Below are 21,911 nucleotides of genomic sequence, written 5' to 3'. Positions count from 1 at the left end.
CACTGTAGCATTCAAGCTCCTTTCAGCATTTAGCTTGGCTTCTCTGAATCACACATGCCTCCCTGCACTGGCAGCATGAGGAATCTGGGTTCCTCCAAATTGCACCTTAGCAGATGACTGAAAAAGCCTCACAAAGATGACGCAAATGCCCTGGATACCACCAAAAAAAAAAAAAGGTCATGTCATGTCTTCTATCAATATAACAGAAGTACTGGAGAGAACTCACTTTCAAGCCAAAAAAAAAAAAATATATATATATATATATGTATGTATTTATGGATGTATATCAAGCAAATTCATTACAGAATTTGTGGTTGCTTGCAAAAGCATATCAGTTATTGCACCAATTTCTGCATGACTTTCTAATTTCTCTGAGACTCTCTTAATTAAAAGGTGTTCTGAATGATGCCTTGCTCTGTATAATAGCAAAGACTTTTATTTTCTTCTAATGATGGTCTAAATCTCGTGTAGTAACCAACTGACTAACACAGGGAAATCCCAATCTTTCAGCTCCATTGTATAATTTATACAATATGTTCAACACTTTCCCACATAATAAACGTGGGAATCCCATACAACCAGTCCAAGGTCTGAGGTTTTTTGTATGAATCATGTTTGCTGCATCCTGGCTTTACCACACCCCCAGCTACTTCTGCTGGGAGCCAAAGAGTTACTGCAATCACCACTGGTAGGAGATACCATGTGCAAAGGTACCATTTACAGCAGGATGCAATGAAGATGAGAGCCAGAGACTGATAATTTTATCTCAGAGGTTACCTGGGAAAGACTTCTCTAGCTCTATTTAAAAGAGTAACTTTAAATAATGAATAAATTTAGAGATATTATCATTCAAATATTACTTCTTGCTATGACAAATCTTTCATGTAACCCTCAGCCAGGTTGTGTTTATTTAAGGTGATGCTCATTTGAATAGTTTGGGAAAGTAGTGCTTTCACTGTACCTGTTATTCATTTTGACAGTTCTTTGCAACATGAGAAAGTCATGTTTGAACTTGTACAGAGAAATGTCATTGTCTTGTCTGTAGAAATGATATTGAAGATACCTCAGATAATGTTCACATGCATTTAGTCTCCCTGGCTGGCAAATTTACTGGCAGATTTACTGTCTGACAGCAGGTTTTCTATGGTTGAGTGGGGGAATAGGGGAGATAACCAGTTGCTCCATTATTAATGCAAAAGTGATTATTTTAATCAGTCCTCAAAAACAAATACATATTCCTGGAGTCCTTCTGCTTAGAGCCCTTACAGATGTACAAGCATATCACAGGGTTCGTCACCTCTCCGTCTTTTCTATGTCATATGTTTTGCACTTTTTTTTACATTGTACTGACAGATGAATCACAGCTCCACCTGCTGCAATCATGGAGCAAGAGTTTGTCAGGGCTTCAGGAACTCGGCTCAGATCTGAGCACCTGACTTCGAGACTTCGACTTCAGCTCTGAATCAGCCTCTGGAAGCGCCCAGACACACACCTGTCTGCTGACAACAGAGGGAAGCAAACCCAAAGACGAGTCAGGTAGCTCAGCCACCTCAGTCAGAACACACACTCTGGATGTTAAATGCAGCCACCCACTGCTGGAAAACAAAAAATAGAAGCAGAAAAATATCTGGCTTACATTTATAACAGTGTTTTTGGAGCATTTCCCTCTCTTCAAAGCTAGTTTTTAAACGGGTAGGAAGAATTCATCACAGGAATTGATTGTGCACTACTATGCAGCAGACACAAACCAGCAACTTATTCTATTAAGTACTGGGACTTTGCTTTGTCTGCTTTTGTCATATGGAGCAATGGGGTCAGAAAAAGGGATCCTGAGTTTGGTTCTTATCTCTGTCACTGATTCAGTTTGTAACATTAAGCGAGTCAAGTGAGTGGTGTCAGCTCGGCATCACAGATTTTCCCACATCACAGAAACACTGTTTGGCTGAATTAATTTATGCTCATGAAGCACTTAAGCCTTTTTTAAGAAGTCAGCATAGCAGTGCAAAGAGGAGTTTCTCATGGGTTCCCAGCGAGCTGGGATCCATAATACTGTGGCAATCAATCAGCGTTACTACAGAGTGAGAGCACTGTGCCTCCCTGAAAGACAAGCATACACAAAAGTTAAGAAATTGTTTATTCCAGCCGTAATAGGAAACTTTTGTATATAATTTCCCTGCTTACTCAGAGGCATTGTAACATCTGTCAGGCCAGGCCTAGCACTTAGCTGCAGATCAGAGGAGAGGAACGCATGCCCCATTTCCTGATAGCAGCTCACCCGCCGCCACTGCCAAACTCAATGACTATGCATGAGAAACCAAGCTCAGTTCCACTAGGGTATGGTCTGACTTACAGGATCAAATTCAAATTTGCACAGGTGTAAACGAGAGCCATCCAGTCTGTGCAATGCCTTTAACAACATGTCAGCACTCATTGCATAGCACACTGTTCCTTTTAACATTTCGAGAGGTGATAAGGATTGAAGCCAAAAGCTGGCCCTTGCTTCTTTGAGCCACACAGTATTTTGATCAGCATCCTTCCACAATGAACGCCATTACCACCATCACCACCTACCCATTCTAGCACTGCCAGTCAGGTCACAGTGTAGTCACTGCAACATTCAGAGTTCTTCAGGGAAAAAAAGATTAAGAGCAGCCATGCTTTTCTTTTAGATTCCTGATTTCAATCAAAATTTATTCAAGCTTTGCAACAGAAAAACTGCAGCATTAGCCCCAACACCACCAAGACACTCTCTTGTATATATCCTCCTCTTTGCGTAGTCATCTTCTCCTGGGTTTATACACCTGTGCACCTCTCCACTTTCACCCATAGACTTGCAATCTTCAGGCATCTGGTAATATCCAGTGCTACCAAGTCTTCCTGTGACACCAAGAAAGCTCAGACAGCAGCAGTGACAGTAGTCATTGTGAAGACATAGCTTCAAGTCTATTACAGCCCCCTTTTAGGTAACAGGTAACGGAGAAGCCCAGGCTGAGGTAACGGGGCAGCGCAGGCAGGGAAGCTATGCAGCACTTTAACTTTATACTTTACAGCTATACACACCTACTTGTGTTCCTGTATCTATACTTCAGAGTATTTTATCACCTCTCTCCTGGTGTTTCAGAAGACAGTCATAATTTACAGTTTTTAAAAGGCATCCCATGCAAGATACTGCAACTGACTGCAATCTATTCATATCACCCAAAGACTTTGAAAGCACAAGCAATGTTGTATTCCTTATCTGCTGTATTTCCTCCTCTTTCTGTATTACAATACATTTTGCACCCTGACAGAGGATTAATCACCTGATGGGAATACCGCAGACTGCAGGGATCTGCTGGGAAATATATTTCTGAATGACTTCACACCAGTCAGAAGTTCATGATGTCTATGATTTATTGTCTCTGGTGAATTTCTCATTGCTGTTGAGAATTTAAACTAGCTCAGCTGCTCCTAGTGATGAGGCACAGAAGGCAAATACAAGGCCACAGTAATGTCTGTGAAGCTCCAATTTGGAAAGCAGCTTTTCCAAAATACACTGAGAAATGATGAATTTAGTCCTTAGGAGGAGAAGAGCAGCTTACTTTTCAGCTGTTTCCACATTCCTTCCTGGCTGTGCCATAAAGCCTTATATGCAGCAAAAAGATAGAAGAACTGTGGCCAAAACCTGAAGTCCTCCTTCAGTTTTCATCACATTTTTACACTGTAAACTAGCTCTCAGCATTCTTCCGTGTAAAAAGATACACACACTGAAGAACAGGGAAAAAAAAAAAAAAAAAACAGGTCCAAGACGTCAGGACTTCTTTTTGGCACACTTACAAGGAACTAACTGGAAGCAGAAAAAGAGAGAGGCTCAGGTAACTGACACTATTGGACAGATGGGGTTCATATGCCCAGGAGGGTAGAAAGGCTCAGGTGGGGCAGTCAGAAGCAAAGGCAGATGGCCACATGATTCAAGTTCTCCCTTGAAGAGGGATTTCAGGTGCAGAGGCCTGATCAGAAAGAGTGAAAATTGCTTGGCCAATGTCACTCAATATTTCAACTCGTTTTTAAGAAGATTTGTATTTCTTAATATCTTCTTTGTTGTTCAATTTTGGTATTCAGTGCTATAGCATCTTTTCAGCCTTACACATGGATAGTAATTTCTTTGTGATTGTGGATCATTAAAAGCAGTGCTTATTCATGAAAAATAGGCACTTAACATTTTGCAATCTCTAAATATACTTCAGTGAAATACACGACATCATTTTTGGCCCCCAAAGACTATAAAAACTGTCTTCACTCACAGATATTTAAAAGAAGGGCTAAAAATATTCAAGAAAATTACAATGCTTTAAGTGTTAAAAAGTAAAACACATTTTAACATGCAAACAAATAAGGGTTTCACTCTGAAATGCTTTGCTCCTGTGTCAAAGGGTATAAACACATGGTGTGAACAAGTGGCAATGTTTAGGGAAAGTACTGCAAAACTAAATCTTTTCTATGTAGGCCAAAATGACTTATCAGTCAAGCTAGTGGGTCAGGCAACTATTTTTCTATATCATATCTTTATGAATGTGAGAAACTTATAAACTCAAGGGCAGAACAAAAGCAGACACCAGCACTTAACCTAGGCAAAAAGAAACATGGAAGGGACGCATCCCGGGAGGTGAATAGGTTAGGCTTTCTTTCTTCTGTCGTCCCCTTACCATCTGGACGTTCCTGTCCTCCATTTTGAGAAATTATGTGTTCCCCTGCAACGAAGAGAGGTTTCGTCTCCTTTCAGCTATCACATTCACCTCTTTCAGAAGGTTTGCTTTGCCCAGATCCTTTGACAGGGAGTGAGTGAAATCTCAGCCCCACTGAAGTCAGTGGGAAAATTGCCATTCACTATAAGGGAGCCAGGATTTAGCACAACGTTTATATCAGTAGAAGACCAGACTGAATCTAGTTCAGTGTTTGTGAAGTGCTTTGAAGTAGAGAGTGTTACAGCACTGAAATTATTGCTATTATTATTATTGCTGCTTAGTGCATGACAGAGAAGAAAGGAAGAAAACCTCTGAATGAACTGGAAGGAAATTCTGATTCTGCAGATCTTGGAGGTCAGTACATGGCATTTTTCTAAACAGTTTCCTTTAAACGTGCCTAGTAAAATTCTCTTTCAACCTAAGTACTTTCTTGGCATGTTAATCAGAAGCAGATCTTCCTACCAAGTGCAGCCATCCTGACTGAAAAACTCCTATCTTTTCCTTGAGTTTTTTTTATTGCTCTCTAGGGATTTACTGAAATACTCTACAGAGAGCTTAAAATGCTTTCAGAAACACTGCAAAGCTCAAGTGGGAAGGGAGAAACAATGGTTTCCTTTCAGCTTGCCTATTATTCCTCTGAACTGCAGTACGGCCTTTGCACTTCGTTGGCCCATGGAAGGGCCTGGGATTCAGTGAATGCTGGTGATGATAAGCTGTTGCACTACTTGTGGTTTTCGTGTATATATTACCACCAGACAAGACAACAGTTGATCATCAAGGAAAAAAAAATCCTCTCCCATGATCTCACTAACTAGCTTATTCCGCCACAGGCTCATTCAAAATTCTTTTCAAGTTACATCCACAGCGCTGCAGTCAGGAAATGTGCTTGCTGCTACCAAAGGAACCAGCGTTTGGGCCTCGGCTCTCTCCGTCTGCCAGGCTACAGCGAGGTCTCACCCCGGTATCCTCAGATCATAGCTCTCACCGCTCCCCCAAATGGCTTGCTCATTAGAAAGGAACGTGATCTGTAGGACTCAGGCACCCAGGGACAGCTCGTCAACTGGTGCAAACTGTCAGTGCTCCGCTAACCTCAGGCAACCCAAGGTTTCAGGCTGCAGAGGATTTATCTACAACTCAGCAGCTGTGAGAAGAGAGCAGCATTAGGTCACGGAGGGAACGGGCCAGCAACCATGATTCAGCCATTGGCACACTCAGCTCAGCTGAGAATTCCCAACCACAATCTACAAAAGGGACTTGTTACATCTTGATTAATTTCAAATTATTCTGTCTTCTTTCAGTCTCTACCTTTTTTGGTTATCTCAGTGTACAGCAGTGGTCCCAGTGGTTGAGATCTGTACAGCCGAGTTCTTGACTCTGATCTTAATCATGTGGCCAGTGATGGAAACAGTGACAAATTACTGCCATCATTCAACTACAAAGACAGGATAAACTTGTGTAGTCTCTTAAATTTACTCCATGGCACTACAGTCCAAATAAAGGCAGTGACATAAAATATGCTGTTAAATACTTTGCTATTTAGTAGGTATAACTGCAGCTAGAAAAAAAAATATAAAACATCATATAAAACATAAATATAAAACAAAATACAAAACATAAATATAAAACAAAAATATAAAACATCACTGCAGAAAACAGTTTCTATGTCTTCTATTTTGATCCAAGCGTCACTCTAATAGGCTACTGCTGCTGAGCAACAGCAATTAGGTTTTAGTGATGCTTGGGAAAGTTGCATGCATTTTACTTCTCTGGACACCACAGTTAATTCAGGACTGAGATTTATGTCTTTAAATGTGTGAGACAAGGCTAGATTCTCCAGTGCAGATACCTCAGTATAGACAGGTCTCAGTGTCATGCTAGGACACCTCTCTAAAGACGTATCTATGTAGGCAAAACATCTTCATCACTTCAGCTCAGCACCGCTTCAGAGCACCTATGCAGTTTCTGAAATAGCATCTGGAACAAAGCTGGTTTCTCTACGTACAACTCCTCTTGCAACAGAGGAGATCACATTTATTGGCATGCTGTCACGTCAACACACCAACCACTTGATCCTTGAACAACTGTTTGTCAGCAGGTCTCACAGTGCTTCGGAAAATGGGACATTTTCTTTGTAAGCTGGAATATGAATTTAAATGCCCAGCATGGAAAGACTCAAAAACACTGGCATCAGTGACTAAGTATTCTAATGAGAGCAAAACCAAAGCCTAAAGTATGTGCCAGAAAACATACATATTCCATATTTAAGCTTACCAGTATAAAACGCCAGGTTTAAATATAGCACAAATAAATGCATTCCTAAGATAAGTTATAACATGCTTTTCTACCACTCATCACATTCAAAGCCAATGGCTGCATATGTTTAGGACAGTCAGTTATCACACTTTGCTCTTAGCACTACATCTCATGGTCGGGAACAAAACAAAAGAAGGTACTGGGACCTCTGGAAGAGACAACACCGTACAAATCAGCACTTCCTTCACACAGCACAGCTCTGAAGAACTTGTGTGGCTCCAAGAACAAAAACAGTGTTTTGACTCCAGCAGAACAGGCAAGGGGAGAATCTAGAAGAGGAGAAAGCTGGAGCGAGGGGTGTCCCTCTCGGTGCCCTCAAATGCCGCACAAACAGCACTGCCTAGAAAGGCCTAGCAGAAAGTACAGCTAGTTCACAGTCAATCATCTAATATTTTAGCTTTCAAGAAATCAGCTGCAACACTCTTTTAGTGGGCTCAGGATTCTATTTGCTCTGCTTTTGCCTGAGAAAGCCTAATCTTTTGCTAAGTTAACTTCTTAATGGAGCTGCTTCTACTTTTCTGGCATTTGGGACAGCAAAGGCCCTGGCGCTGCTAACAGCCCTTTGATGTGGCGACCCTCACAGCCCCCAGGCCACGCTGCCTTTGGGGTCACACCTGCTCACAGCCCTGTGACTGAACATCACCCCTCAAGGTGTCCTCCTGTCCTCCCTACTGCTGGGAACACACCGGCATCCCCTAGAAATGCATCTCGCTTTCCCAGCAGCTCTGCAGGCCTGTGGTGGGTCGGCTCCACTGATCAGCTGGAGATTTTGTTTAGAAGGCTTCTTTACGCTGTTTTATGTTGCTGTCAAGTTTAGCTCACCACAGACCTAACACTGCCACCTCTTTGTTTACATACCTCCGCTTCAGGACATTATAACCCTCCTCTACCAACACTGCCCAGTGTGTGAGGGTGCACCTTCTCTTTTTTTATTTTTATAAGCCTTTTTAACCACATAGCTATAAGATATTCCTTCAAATTCTACCCAAAGACACCTCTTGCTGTTGGCATTTAATTATGCTTGCATTCCTATGTAAATAGAACATCAGCCAAAATAGAGCCCATTACAGAAGATAAGGTCAGGTACATCTTCCTTTAAGAAAAGGAAGTTTTTGAAGCTTTTGTACTTTTGATGAAAATAACTTTCTGGAAGTGAAAAATAATGTAAAGAGATGAGCGTGTTCTGTTGGGGATAAATCATGCTATTGAAACTTGTACTCAGTCTGTCATCATGCATCTTTCTTAGGAGGGTTAAGAGGACATATTTAATATGTATGCATAATGCATGTCCTCGTAGGTCTACAAGGTCTTCTCAGACTTTCCTTGAAAAATAATGACTTTAGATCACTTGTTTTAAAGGATTCACAGTTCACAAAAGATTTCAACCAAGGTTTTCTCCCAAGCCAGGTATCAAGTTATTTGACAGTCGTCTTCTCCGTTTGGGTCATGTATAAAAAACATCTGGAGAAACAGTATGTTCTAAGTTTAACCACAGATTTTACATCGTAAGATAAGCATACATTTTAAGTCCTCATTTAAATCTTAAAATACTGAAATCTCATAAATTCAAATGGGTCCCTGCTCTTCAAGGTTTAAAGGCCCGTTTCCCTTTCCAATAGATTAAGAAAAATAACGTAATCCTTCAATCTAGACTACCTGACCCCACTGTATTTAGATTGATAGGAGCTGGAGCAAGCCTCATACAATTTCTCTTCACCAACATAAGTCTCAACTCAATTTATTAGTTTATCTGTCACCTCCAATCCAGGTTACGGTGAAAGCTGGTACCAATCTCATGCAGTGGCTGAATTTGTAGTGTACGGGAACATTGCAGTTTACATCAGATTCCCAGGTAGCATTCTCAGTAACCACACTGAGAGGCAGAACTGAAATAATAGTGAATAGTTCCAGAGCTATTTCAGTGCTAGCTGCTTTTAAAGTTAAACTTGTGCAAGTTGCTGGATGATGAGAAAGTATATCAGGTATTTCAGCACCTGGTTTGCTCAATTTCCATCTAGCTGAACAGGAATTAAATATCAGTGAACCTGCTGCTGCTTCAGAAATCGATATTAAACATGATACGGCGAACTCAAAATGAGACTTGACCCTAAAGCTCAGCTTACATGTTATTTTCTTGTGGCACGTTTGCCTTTGACAATCCAGTCTCAATTTATCCTCAGATTCTTATGTTTCTAGTTTTGTCAGAGGTGAGTATAAGAATAAACTTTGCAATAATAGTTTATATGGATCACCCAAGTTCTTCTTTCTGAGACACCAATAGCAAATCAAAGCAGAATTTGCGTCACTGTATTTTTAATTGTAGACCTCTGGATACTCTAAAAATGCTTCCTGATGAACACAGTAATTAAACATCTGCCATTAACTTATTCTTCTACTTTGTGCCATCCCAGTACTGTGACGTAATTCATTTGTGCTTTTTGACCTTAAGGTAACTTTGGGAGATGAAGCCATGAGATGTATTCTCACGGCTGTGAGATCTGCCCTGTTACCTAATGTTGCCTAATGCTACGTTAAAGAAGTGTGAAAATGATTTACATATAAATATAAAATCAATTTTATACAAAGCACGCTGTACAAATGTGTTCTACTGCACGCTCTAAAAAAAACTAAACATTTTGTTTGACTGGAAATGCTTTGATAAACAGCAGGTCTCACTGAGTGCAACACTGAAATGCTCTAATGAATTTTTAATGCCTTTAGTTGTCTAACTGGATCTTATTACAATGAAGCTGAAGACACAGAAGCATGATGTTTCCTCCACTGGCACATTTAAGAAATCAGCAGATGCATGCCAAAAAATGTTCTCCTTTCAAAACAGGGCTCCAAGACTGAACTCGGGGGAGAAAAAAAAAAGTGATTTGTCGTGGTTTCTAGCATTAAACTACTGCTGTTGATATGAAACCTACATTACCATTTCCTCAAGCTGACTTCACTTTGTTCTGCGTTCTGCCTCCCTGTTGGTATGATATCGCATCTCTGACTGGCTGGCAGATGGCAGAAACTGATCACTTTTGACGACAAGCTAAAGGTCAGAGAACTCTAATTGCACAAACAGTAGAAGGAAAATTCTCCTATTAAATTAATGATGCAATTTCCCTGCGAAGCTACAATACAGTTTTCAATACAAGAGTGTGCTTCATTGATATCTGTTGCTGCACAGGTCTACAGAGTGCACAAGTCTTTCTATTCCGTTCAATAACACATACTGATTAATGAGATCGAAGAGAAAGTTCACCTTAATTTTTTTTTTCTCCGCTACAGTATGATTGCATTATCAATGTACTGATGTCTGTCACAGGTTTAAAACCTCTCATGATATTCTGTGCAAGAAGAACACAGGAATAAATGCTAAGAACTCCTCAAGTTTTCTGCTCTTTGCTTGGCAGCCCCATCCACTGGGCTTTCAGAAGACTCTCAGTTTGTCTGGAGGCTCCAATTGCTGGAACAACCTATGTGTTATCATCACCACCAAAACAATGGGGTTGGCTGCAGGCAGAGTGGTAGCACAGTGCCCAAGCAGAAAAAAGAGCCCCATACAAAGCCTGCAGAGAAGCAGCCGTGAATAGTGTAACTCAAGGAGCCCCACAGAGCATTAATGCATGTTGGAATTGCTGTGCCAGGGCTCCACTCAGTGAGCTGCATCTTCTGGCAAAGTGACAAGGAGGTCTTAGGGCTGATCAGAAAGCCAAGCTGCGCACTCATTTTCCTCGTGTGAAGGAGGAATTTCAAGCACACACAGACATAAAAAAGAAAAAAAAAAAGTGGTGCTCCACATAATGCTTTTTCTGAGCACAGTGAAGGTCCCAAAGTTCATCTGCCCATAGATTTCATTGAAGGAGAAGCAACACGTGGAAAGTGGATGTCTTCTTCGCAGAATACACTCCAGTGTGTCTGAGTACGTACCTCATCCTCCTCCACAGTTGTTTGTTTTATCCATCTGCTATTGCCCCATATTTAATTATGAACTGAAAGCATTCTCCTGGAGCTGCACTCTGAGCTTTTTAAACTGAAGTGTTTGAATAAGGCCTGTCACTACAGGAAGGATGTAGAGGGCATCACATTCCCCAGCTGCCTCACATCACCCTTTCCCCCTCCCTGCATCTCAGACCCCGATGCAAACTGAGAGAGTTCTCAGCAGCTGCTGCCTCTTCCCTCTTTCCTGCTGTGCAGCTTCCAGGTGGGAGACAAAGAAAGGAGTGACCCTGGTGCATGCTTTCCAGTGCTTTCCAGTGACACACTACTAGAGGATGGATTCTTCCATCCTACACAGCCAGGAAGGAAAAAGAGACAAAAATTTGAAAAAGGGTTCATGTGGCTCCCTGATTCTCCCTGCCCCAGTCACAATGCCTGGTTAAAGAAATTACTTTAATTTTTCCCAGACCAGTAACCCAAGGAATCATGCACAGTCCCACTATGTATTTCTTCTGGCAGGACGTGCAGAAGTTGGATGCCTTGGCAGTACTCTGAAGTTGGGAAGTCCCTCACTTTGGAGATCTTTCCAGGAAGGGGTGTTTGGGGGTGATTTCCACTCCCTTTGCACTGGTTGAACTGTCATATGTAATAACCTGTTGGAGTCTTGTGCTCAGAAGGCGCTTTCTCAGCGAGGTGCCTGAAAAGCAAGGTAAAACCGTTCTGCTCAGCTTAGAGTGTGTCCCTGCCACTGCCAGTGTGATAAAAGCTTCATGGCTGCATGACAACCCACAGAGCAGGGGACGTCTGCATTTCTTCTGCACTGTTCTTCAGGGAGCAGAATTTAAATCTTTTAAATGCGTAACCTGCTTCTGAAGCAGTTATTTTTCTCTGAATAACCCCAACAAGCCATTTGCATTTGATAATTTCACTGATAGGAAGCAGTTTCAGGTAGCAAATTTGCTGCTTTGTTCTTCACAACACGAGGAAATTTCACTTTAAAAACAGGTTTCCAACTTCAAAGCTTTATTATCTGACACTTGAAACACAGCATTCACAAACCACCCATGGTCCTCCGCATTCTGGCCATTTGTGGAGCCCCAAAGTGGTGTGGAGCCGACTGGCAGCACAAGGGACTGAAGAAGCTTCTGTGTGGGCTTTTGCTTCAGCCAGATGAGAGGAGGGAATTAGAGACAGGGTGTGGTTCCCACCTAGAATGCCTCTCCTGCAGTTCACAGGCCTTCAGACTGTCTCATCAACACATGCTTCCCGCTCTCCTTCCAAATATGCAAACTGCACCCTCTCCCAGGGCCCTCCTTAGCTTAAGGGTGCTGGCATGCTCTCTGCTGACTTTCTGGAACCCAGAGATTTCCAATTATTTCCACATCCTCCTCCCATTTCTCTTCTGGCTGCAGTGCCTCTGGGCTGCCTGCTGTACTTCCCACTCTGCAGGTCTGCAAGGCAAGGGCAGGAAGGCCAATAATTAGGAGAGCCAAGTGATATATGCAAAGGGCAGAAAGGAACAAATAGAAATTGCCTGAGGCCAGGTCAGTGCACTCTCTTTCTTGCCCTTCTTTCTGAGAAGGCCTTCACATCTCCTCAATTCTTGTTAAGCTTCCCAGCTGCTTTTAATTGAGCACCCAGCTTTGTCTCTCTTGGGTTTTAGGAAGAGAGAAGGGTCTTCTTTGCCTCCAGGTATGTAAGGCTGCAGGGAGGTGAGGTATGGGCATCATGTGACAGTAACACACTGTACCACAACTGAGAAGTCCTGAACATACTGTTCCCACGTGTGAACTTATTACATTAGGTGACACCTTTCAGATCAAAAGTCGATTCCCATTTATTCAGGACCTCACATTTCATGCTGACCCTCTTATCTAGGGTAATTATTGCACATTCTCCACAGCAAGTCTGCAGCTCAGACCCATCCATCACTCAGCCAAACCAATCCCTCAGTTCCCAGTTATCAGCATGACCCAGCTCTACAGCCATAGCTCTATCCCTTGGCTCTCTGAAGCTTTTTTAACCACTCTCCATCTTGCACTCTGACTCCACACCTGCCGTGCTGGAGATGTGGTGGCTTTCAGCAGTATCCTCCAAGACCTGCCCTGGCCCAGGCCACAAAGGGTTCCACCCACATGCCTGCAGCGGGTACTGCTGCAAACAGCTCCTTCACCCTGTTCCCAGGACAAGTATGAAAGGGAAGTAAGAAACAGGAGATAGCAAATGGACTTACTGTTCACAAGAAGGGTGGGGGAAGCATAGAGAAAAGCTGACCTGAGCTGCAATGATCTTTTGGTTTCCCCTTTCTCCTGCAAGGATGGAGACTCTAATCCAACTCCTTCCCCTAAAGGAAGAACTGTGCCTGCCTTTTGCAGAAGTCCTGGTTTGATGCTTCACTCAATGAGAACAGCACTTTCTGCTGGCAAAGCTGAGAATCTCCTGAAGGTCTCGGGTCAAGATACTGACAGCACTGTGACTCTTACATGATTATCTATTAGATTGCCAGCATAAAATAGAAGCCAAGCATTTATCTGGTTAATTACTCCTTTCATTTTATACATTATTCCCATTTCAAAATCTGTGTATACATTTGCAGGTCCTAACAATAGCGTGTTTGTGTGAGTCCAGCTGACCAAACAACAGAGTTATTTATAACTACAGATGACCGGACTTTGCTATATTTTCATTTATGTAATTTTCCTTAGATCATTCATTGGAAAGTGGTCGTACTTTCATGTTTCTCACACGCAGAGGCCCTGAAGGTTAGCACACAGGAGATTAACCTTGGCAAGCTGCACCACTGCGCTGACTGAGGAGGAATTCTCATTGCAGCTGTCTGAACCAGCAACGCATAAGGTCTGGAGCTGAGGAAGTTCTCATCAGGCAGCAGGTAACAGCAACACTAGTGTAAATAACTTCCAAATACAAACCTTTGTAAAACTGGAAATATTTTTCTTTTTTTTTTTTCTTTTGCCAAGGCTCACTAGCATTGCAGTGAAATGGTAGATGTCTGAGAAATTCCAAAAAAAGTGACTAGGATATTGAGAATTGACATTAATTAAACAGGACAAATTCCCATCCTGTGAAGCATCTTCTTCTTAGACAGTAAACAGCACTGGAGCATGCCCATCCATGCTAATGGAGCATCACTATCTATCCATATACCTGCAATAAATTATTCTCTCTGTAGCAGCTTAAGTGGGGACAGGCAATGACAGATGGAGCATCAGATATTGCATCTTTGAAGTTATTTTATCTACAATCTTTTTCCAGTACCTGGAAGGCTTAGAGTAGGGTACACTACTGTCACCAACTGATAATGCTAGTCAAGGTGAATTCATTCAAACAAGCATACTATTACCAAAAAAAAAAGACAAATTGCAAGATCCCTTATTTCTGCCTAAAAGGGCAGTTCTTTGCAAGAATTCTATGAGAGGACTGATTTCAGAAGAGACAAGAAACATAAGAGCAGTTGCAATGTCCAAGGCCTCCTCATAGGACTGTATTTAAAAATGTGGAGCAGACAGATAGAGAAAGTAGCATATTTGATACTATACATTGTACAAAATAAGCCTCACAACTAATCCAAGCAGACACATAGCCAGCCAAGGTAGATCTACTAAATAAAACAATGAGATATTTTTTAAGAAAACAGAGCATATTGAGGAATTTGGTGGTTCAAAATACACAATAAAACTCATTAAACAGGTAAAGTAAACAGGATAGAAACAAAGTCATACAGGTTGCATTCTTTTATTTGATAGCAGCGTAGTCCCTCTTATCTGGTCCAGCCAAATAACTGAGAAAACTTTACTCAAACACACAAAGAAAAAGCAGGGATTTATTTTGGGACTGTCAATATTAAACTGCGCTCACTGTGCTGCGTCCATGCAACTAAATGGTGGTAACGTTCACTAGTACAAAATTCCTTCCTACTTCCCATAGCCCTATCATTTCCTACTTATTTTCTTTCTTTTTAATTATGAGGGATTTAGACTTACTCTGATGAGTTCAGAAAAGAAAAGCTTGCTGGTATTGTGAATTCTGATATCACAGCAGAGGAATGCCACACACTTAGTAGCCAAGTGTTTCCATCCCTCTGTATACGTGACTCTTCCCTCAAGCTAATCATTTTCATAACCTTTTGCCCTTTGCGTGGCATCACAGCTATTTAGTAATATTATTTTTTTTCCCATATTATAAAATGTTTGACCCCATTGCCTTGCTAGTTCATAGCTGATCTACACAAAGACCAACTTAAATGCAAAGAGTAGTTCACAGAGTATCTGTTCCATAATACTTCTGTCTGAATATGTTAGTCAACACCCACTAATGCTCCCCGAGGAAAAAGACATCCAAATGATTAGGAAGGAAGAGGAGGTACCACAGCTTTTTAAAGTTGTTTCTGGTGCCTTTCTTCTCAGTCACCAGCCTCACAACTGAATTTTCTGGAAGAGCTTTTTTCTTTTGAAAACTGCCTTCTGGGCTAATACTAAGAACATGTACTTGGAATCATATCCAACATAGGGTTGCAATTAGCAGCCAGTATAGCACTTCTGTTGACCAAGTAACCAGCTGAGTTTATTGCTGAAGACATATTCACAATATCACCATCTACTGAAACTAGAAGTTACTGTAACTGCTATATGGTCTAAGCCAGATAGAATTCTATTCTCTTTCTCATGTCCACTTACAGCAGCTGTGAACACTAGCAAAAGAACCAGTATTTGACAACAAGGTGAAAACTTTAATAGAGAAGAGCAGAAAATATTAGACTGGAATATTTTACATGAGAAAGAAGACTCAAAATAAAAAATAATAATAATAAACCAATACTGAAAGTACTTTTATCCTAATCTCAAGTGTTGAACAGCATTTGAATAATTTCTTTCAACATATGTATTAAAATGGATGAGTGTTCAGAAGAGTTGAATCAGTTCACCAGATGACGTGGCTACACTTCTAATAAGAGAAATCTGTGTTGCCTACTGACTGTTGAGAACTCACCACTTGGAGAGGAATGATGGTTTCAGTATATAGTTTGTATTTCTCCACTTCTTGGAAAGTCCATAATGAGACCTGGAATACAGAAGCACAGCATATGAATAAAGTAAATCAGACAGGAAAACTCCCACTTACCTCTCTTGTACAATGGATTGTTGAAAGAGTGTGAAAACTTTCTTACAAAACTTATGAATTAAAACAGTGTATAGAATGGAGTGTAATATTGACCCATAGTCCTACTTTTAACCTTGAACAGAATGTAAAGAAACAGCTTGGGAAAGCTTACAGAAAGAAATGTTTTTTCTAGAATATTTTTAAACAGTCTGGATTTTGTAACCTTGTCTTGATGATGAGAGTCTATCCTTCCTCTAACAGAGGTCAGTGCTATTGTGGCAAAGTAGTCCCTGGGTAGTCACTGATCATTAGTAGTAGTAAAATCAATGCAAATTGATACTTTTCAGGTGAATGAAACAATAAGAAAGTAATAATGCTGTGTCTGAAGGTTATGTGTATGTGTAGAAACAGTACAGAGAATATCAGCAGTGGGCAGATGCCACAAAGAGCACAGATTAATTATAAAGAATTCAACACACACGTGCTTGCCAGTCTGTATGGGTTCTCAGGTGTTAAAAACTTAATTTTCAGCCAAGGTGCTGGTGCTGCTGTTGGGATTTGAGTTTAGCAATTCAGCTTTTTAAAGTACACCCCATCTTTCACAAATTTCTTTCCTAGGAAGCTGCAAAAGGAAAACAAAGCAGTGAGGAGGAAGCTGTAAGAGAACAGGACCTGTGTTCTCCTTCACACTATATGACACATTGCCCTCAACATTGCTGCTAAAACGTTCCTGAGAAGCTTGAAGGAATGCAACAACTGTCTGGCAAAATAAGCAGAGATGTCTGCAAGATTCAGGCCACTGAACCTTTTCCTCTTGCAGCATTGCTGTCCTTTTTGTTAGTTTACTTGATATAGCCATTATTCTCTGGAGGGTCAAAGCAATGTAAAGGCCATTTAGTCTGCCTATAATGTATGGGAAGCCTTGGGTAGGAGATTTGCCACACAGGTTTGTATAGCACGTCTCCCTCAGCTCCAGAAATTGGAGGGGAAACTGTACAACAGTAATTCCGGACCTCTGAAGTATGCTTGATCCTGTCTATCCCTCATCCGCCACCATACAAGCGCTGCAGATCCATCCAGTTTGGAAACATGAGTTCAAAAGCCTTTTCATTCTTTGTATGCTGACTTCTATGCAGCTGCTAAGCTCGTGCTTGATATGTTTATGTTAAAGGTTTGGTGCAAGCAGGGCTTATTTTGTATAGCTGTCTGAAAATGTCCCCCCCACCCCTTTTTAAAAATGGGCAAAAGACCAAATATTTCTGTAAAGCTTTTAAAATCCTATAGTCTACAGAAGACTTTTAGTGTTCTAAACTAAAAATGAACATTTTCAGGGAAAGCAGTCATTTTCCTGGAGGAAAAAAATGTTGTATTGTTAAAAAATGATGAGTTTAAAAGCATTCAGATGATCCTTATCACTAAACTGTACTGAAAACTAAAGAGGGCAGTTCTGTGTGAATTTTGCAGATTCCAAACAAGTATGGGTTCCTCTAAAGACCTGCCTAACACAGGCAGCATAGTGCCTTGATGGAAAGACATTTCAGATGTTGATAAGTTTGTAATGTTCCACATATTTATTTTGGTCTCTAACCCATCATGAGAAAAGAAAGCTTGCAATTCTTTGATGGAGTGATTTAATGAATGAGAGCAAAGGAAGTAATTTAATGAACGGCTTAAAGAATATATGTGTTTGCCATGCAGTTCTTTTACCCTCTGTTATATAGTGTGTTCCTTTTTTTGTATCTAATCATAGTAGCATAGAATGTTTTGGTTTGGAAGGGACCTTTAAGATCATCTAGTTCCAAACCCCTGCTATAGGCAGGGACACCTCCCTCTAGACCAGGTTGCTCAAAGCCCCATCCAGCCTGGCCTTGAATGCTTCCAGGGAGGGGGCATCCACAACCTCTCTGGGCAACCTGTGCCAGTGTCTCACCACCCTCACAGTAAAGAATTTCTTCCTGATATCTAATCTAAATCTACCCTCATCTAGTCTAAACCTACCCTAATACTTTAACACAACATGTCACATTGCTAAACCCAAGATGCACAGAAGACCCAAGATCTCTGTGACAGAGAATCAGGCTACAGACAGATGAGTTCCTCCTTTCCTGTTGGGCACTGAGACTGGTAGCCACACTTTTTTCCAAGTCTTTTTTCCCACCAAACTGTATGGGTGTCTGTAGGCATTCTGTGGTGGGCAATACAGTGTGGCAGCAGCACTTACCCTGGACAGTGCTGAAGAACCTCATAGACAGGTGGGAAAGGGTTTTGAGCTGGGCTCAGCAGAGCACCTTTTCTAGAAAATCCAACAGCCTAGTGGATAAGGACCGTGTGCAGAGAACCGTCAGAGTCCCTAAAGTAATGTTATATCACCTTAAGAAAATGGCCCAGGACAATCCAGGGCTACAAACAGTGGAATCTCTGTGAATCTCTCCACTGACATCATCGGGAGGATTCATCCACAGCATTGGTGAATCTGGCTTTCTTTAGCTCCAGGACCTCCAGAACCCTCTGCAGAAACATTTATTAGCATTTCTGACATTTCTGGCCCATTATTCAGCATTTATTCTGAAAGAAAGCTGATTTTTTCTTCATACAGATTGCATTCAGAAGCTCTTGTGTTTCAGGTGTAGAAAATTGCAGTCTGCAAGGACAAGAAGTAATCCAGTGCGATTATCTCTCATCAAACACTGTATTTATCTTATAAGCAGAAAAAAAATGAAGCACGAGAAATCAGTGAACCAAGCCCCTGTACCTCTCAGAGAAGAATACATGGGAATTCAAATGTCCTAGAATAATTCACAGATTCCTGAGTTCACATGAGCAGCAGCAAAAGAGGAAAATTGCTCCATATCCTGTAGAGAGGAAATGAAAGGTATCAGGAAGAGAAGAATGTGCTGTGTGGTGCGAAAATTCTGTTTTGATTCCTGATGCTAAACATCTGCCTTTTTGTGTGTGTGTGTGTGTGTGTGTGTGTGTGTGGAGTCACTTGACTTAGTGAGAGAAAAGCATCTTCAAGATTGTGCAAAGCCTATTCCAGACCCAAGCTGTCTGAATTGGCAGCTGTGGGAACACCCACAGGAAGCATGGGACCCTGGAAGAAAAAGTGTAGGAGTACATCCTGTGGGGATAGATAAAAGTCAGAGCCGGGCTATGGGAACCTCTTCAGAACAAACATGCAAATACGGTTTCGCAAGTCAAAGTCTCAACTGTTTGTTTAGGGATTTTTTTTGTTATTTGTTGCTTTTATTTGGCTTTCACAGAAGAGAAAAAGGATCTCAGAAAAAAAATATGAATGAAATCTAAACCTTAGATGTTTTCTTTATTGCTTGGTGTGAATTCATATGCTTCGTCCGCAGCACCACAGCTTGCTTTCTCACCTTGTGGTGGAGGAATGTCATAGCTCACCTCCTTCTTCTCCACCAAGTTTGCTACTCGCTCCACACACAACTGATACGAGTAGTGCTAGTGCAAAGCTGCCCATAATTTCTGCAGTGTCACTGTCTTGCTGAGAAATGCCTCCTCTCATCCGTATGAAATGTTACAATTCCCAGCTTTGAAACTGTTAGCGCAGAAGAATAACAATGGAAAAGAACTTCACTCATGTATTAATGGATGCTCCCAGCAGGTGAACTCAAGCAGAAATCAGTGTCCTACCAATAGCTTCCCATGAACATCAACAGGTGACTGAGACTCTCTGCCATAAGAACACATGGTCCCTTGTATTCCCACCATCGCTGTAATATACTCATCTTTCTGTCTTTCTTCTTACCTTTATGTGCCCTGCTGAATAAAGCTAGATGGATTTATTTTTATCTTACCTAGATGACATTTTCATTTAATATTGGTGTCTGGCAGTCTTCTCAGTCTTTCAGCCAACTGTCTGCTATTCGTACTTGTAATATCCTGCAACGCTGGTGCCCAGAGATCGATTGCACATTGTGTCAATTATTCTTTTTTCTTTTTGTGTCTGAGCATTCCCAATTCTTAGATCACTAGGAAGGTTGAAAAGAAGATTTTTGTTGGCTTTCTGCCCACTGTCTTTGTTCTGACTCTTATGCTATATGTTCTCTTGCTTTTTTTACTATCCAGACTAAATAATCTTTTCAATCTCTTCTTACAGGGAATATGTTCTCTGTTGTTCTCTAATATTTCTGTTACCCGCCTAGAATTTGTTTTTAATTCTGTGCCTGCCTTTTTTTAAATGAGGATACTAAAGTACTAAAACCAAATACAACAATCAAATCGAGGATATGGCATCATAAATGCAATACATAACACACTCCAAGAGATTGTCTACCCTCTTCTAATGTCAGTCTTGTAAGGTTTTTTTTGCTGTCACACAGCCAGAACACTGTGCTGTCCATGATATCTCCTAGTTCTTCTTGTTTCCTAACAAGAGGTGACTAATAAATTCAGAGCTTATTCCTCTGAAAGAATAACTTAAAGTACATTTCCATGTCCTTCTGCTGTTAGTTTCTTGAAAGAAAGAGAGAGAGAAAGAGAGAAAGAAAGAAAGAGAGAAAGAAAGAAAGAAAGAAAGAAAGAAAGAAAAAGAGAGAAAAGGAAGAAAGAAACAAACCACTAGCTCAGTAGAAGTTTAAAGAAGTAAACATTTTACAAGTTATCATGCAGGGTGGAGAATTGGTGACCATCTCTCAAAGCGCCTTTTGATTCCCCAAATGCTGATGGGAAATATTCTGGAGGCACAAATAGACTGCAGATGTTGGAGAATACATCTTAGAATTCTGCTGAACATATTGCCCTACTGGGAGGCTGCACCGAGTCTCCGGGGACATTCCTTTGAGAGCCCAGCTGATTGTCTCATATTGAAACAACATGTCCAAGATACATTCCAAGTAAAAGAAAATAGAACGGGGTACTCTGACCAAATATAAATCACAGGGCTAAAGGGCAGTTTATCTTCCTTCTTTCTACCATTCCTTTTCTCCCCCAATGAATACTCCCCCGAGGGAAACAGACCACTGGGTAAATGACTGCCAAACATGATGACTCAGACATTAGGCACTGTCCCCAAGTGCTTCACAGATGGTGTCTGGATGGGAAACCCAGAGCTTTCGGCACCATAAACCTTGGTACTTTTTTTTTTTTAAAAAACATTTTTTAAAAAATTCACTGCAGCATTACTTCTGATCTCATGTCAAGTCCTTACAGCACTGTTGCCCCCCACAATGAATTCTGATCCTGACCTTCTAACAGCCGATGTCGTGGGCACATAAAGAAGACAGGAGAGAAATCCCATCAGACCTAGGGAAGTGGGGGAAAAAAAAGCGAAAATAAACACATTGCCTAGAAGATTATCTTGCATCTAATTGGAAAAAAAATGTTAGCATACATTTGAAAGGGACAGAATCTGCTCTACTAGGCAAGCATGCTACTGTGAAGTACAGTACATTAACACAATTGCATAATACTAGGTACTATTAAAAAAACATTCTCTGTTCACTTTTTATTGGTCTGCTTCTTTTTGTCAAATCCTGTTTCGTTCATCAAAATCCTGTTTCTTTCAGTAAAATCCTGCTTCTTTTAGCCTGCTCTGTGTTCCCTAAAGCTAGCAAATTTTGGGATGCACATCTGGACATGGGCAAGCCTGAAAGCAATGCCATATTTCTGTGCTCCTCCAGTACTGTATGTTCACACTAGACACTGGAAAAGTGAAAAAAACAGCTATTTTTCCTCCCAGGAAGAGAAGCCCAAAAAAGCCCTGCAAAGGTCTGGAGATTAGGCACAATCAATTAAACTATCACAACTGTAAACAAAACATATCATGGGAAACGTGAAATAGTCCTTCCTCATTCTCCTTCT

General features: G+C 41.1%; 1 long non-coding RNA gene across 5 annotated transcripts in view; it reads right to left on the bottom strand.

Moving 5' to 3' along the window:
- LOC110394297 overlaps positions 1 to 21,911 on the bottom strand; it is a 117,806-nt gene that overhangs the window by 64,597 nt on the left and 31,298 nt on the right. For 3 of the 5 annotated variants that reach the window (XR_002435540.1, XR_002435538.1, XR_002435536.1), the window contains 3 exons: positions 21,296 to 21,353; positions 19,907 to 20,080; positions 15,978 to 16,049 (listed from right to left, as the gene is read on the bottom strand). This is a non-coding gene — a long non-coding RNA (uncharacterized LOC110394297). The remainder of the gene's footprint in view (positions 1 to 15,977; positions 16,050 to 19,906; positions 20,081 to 21,295; positions 21,354 to 21,911) is intronic. The other 2 variants (XR_002435539.1, XR_002435537.1) reach the window with 2 other exon arrangements.

This window comes from Numida meleagris, chromosome 2 (assembly GCF_002078875.1).
Source record: "Numida meleagris isolate 19003 breed g44 Domestic line chromosome 2, NumMel1.0, whole genome shotgun sequence".
Taxonomy (NCBI): Eukaryota; Metazoa; Chordata; class Aves; order Galliformes; family Numididae; genus Numida; species Numida meleagris.
Note: the sequence above shows the minus strand (reverse complement) of the source record. Positions and strands in the feature narration are given on the sequence as shown.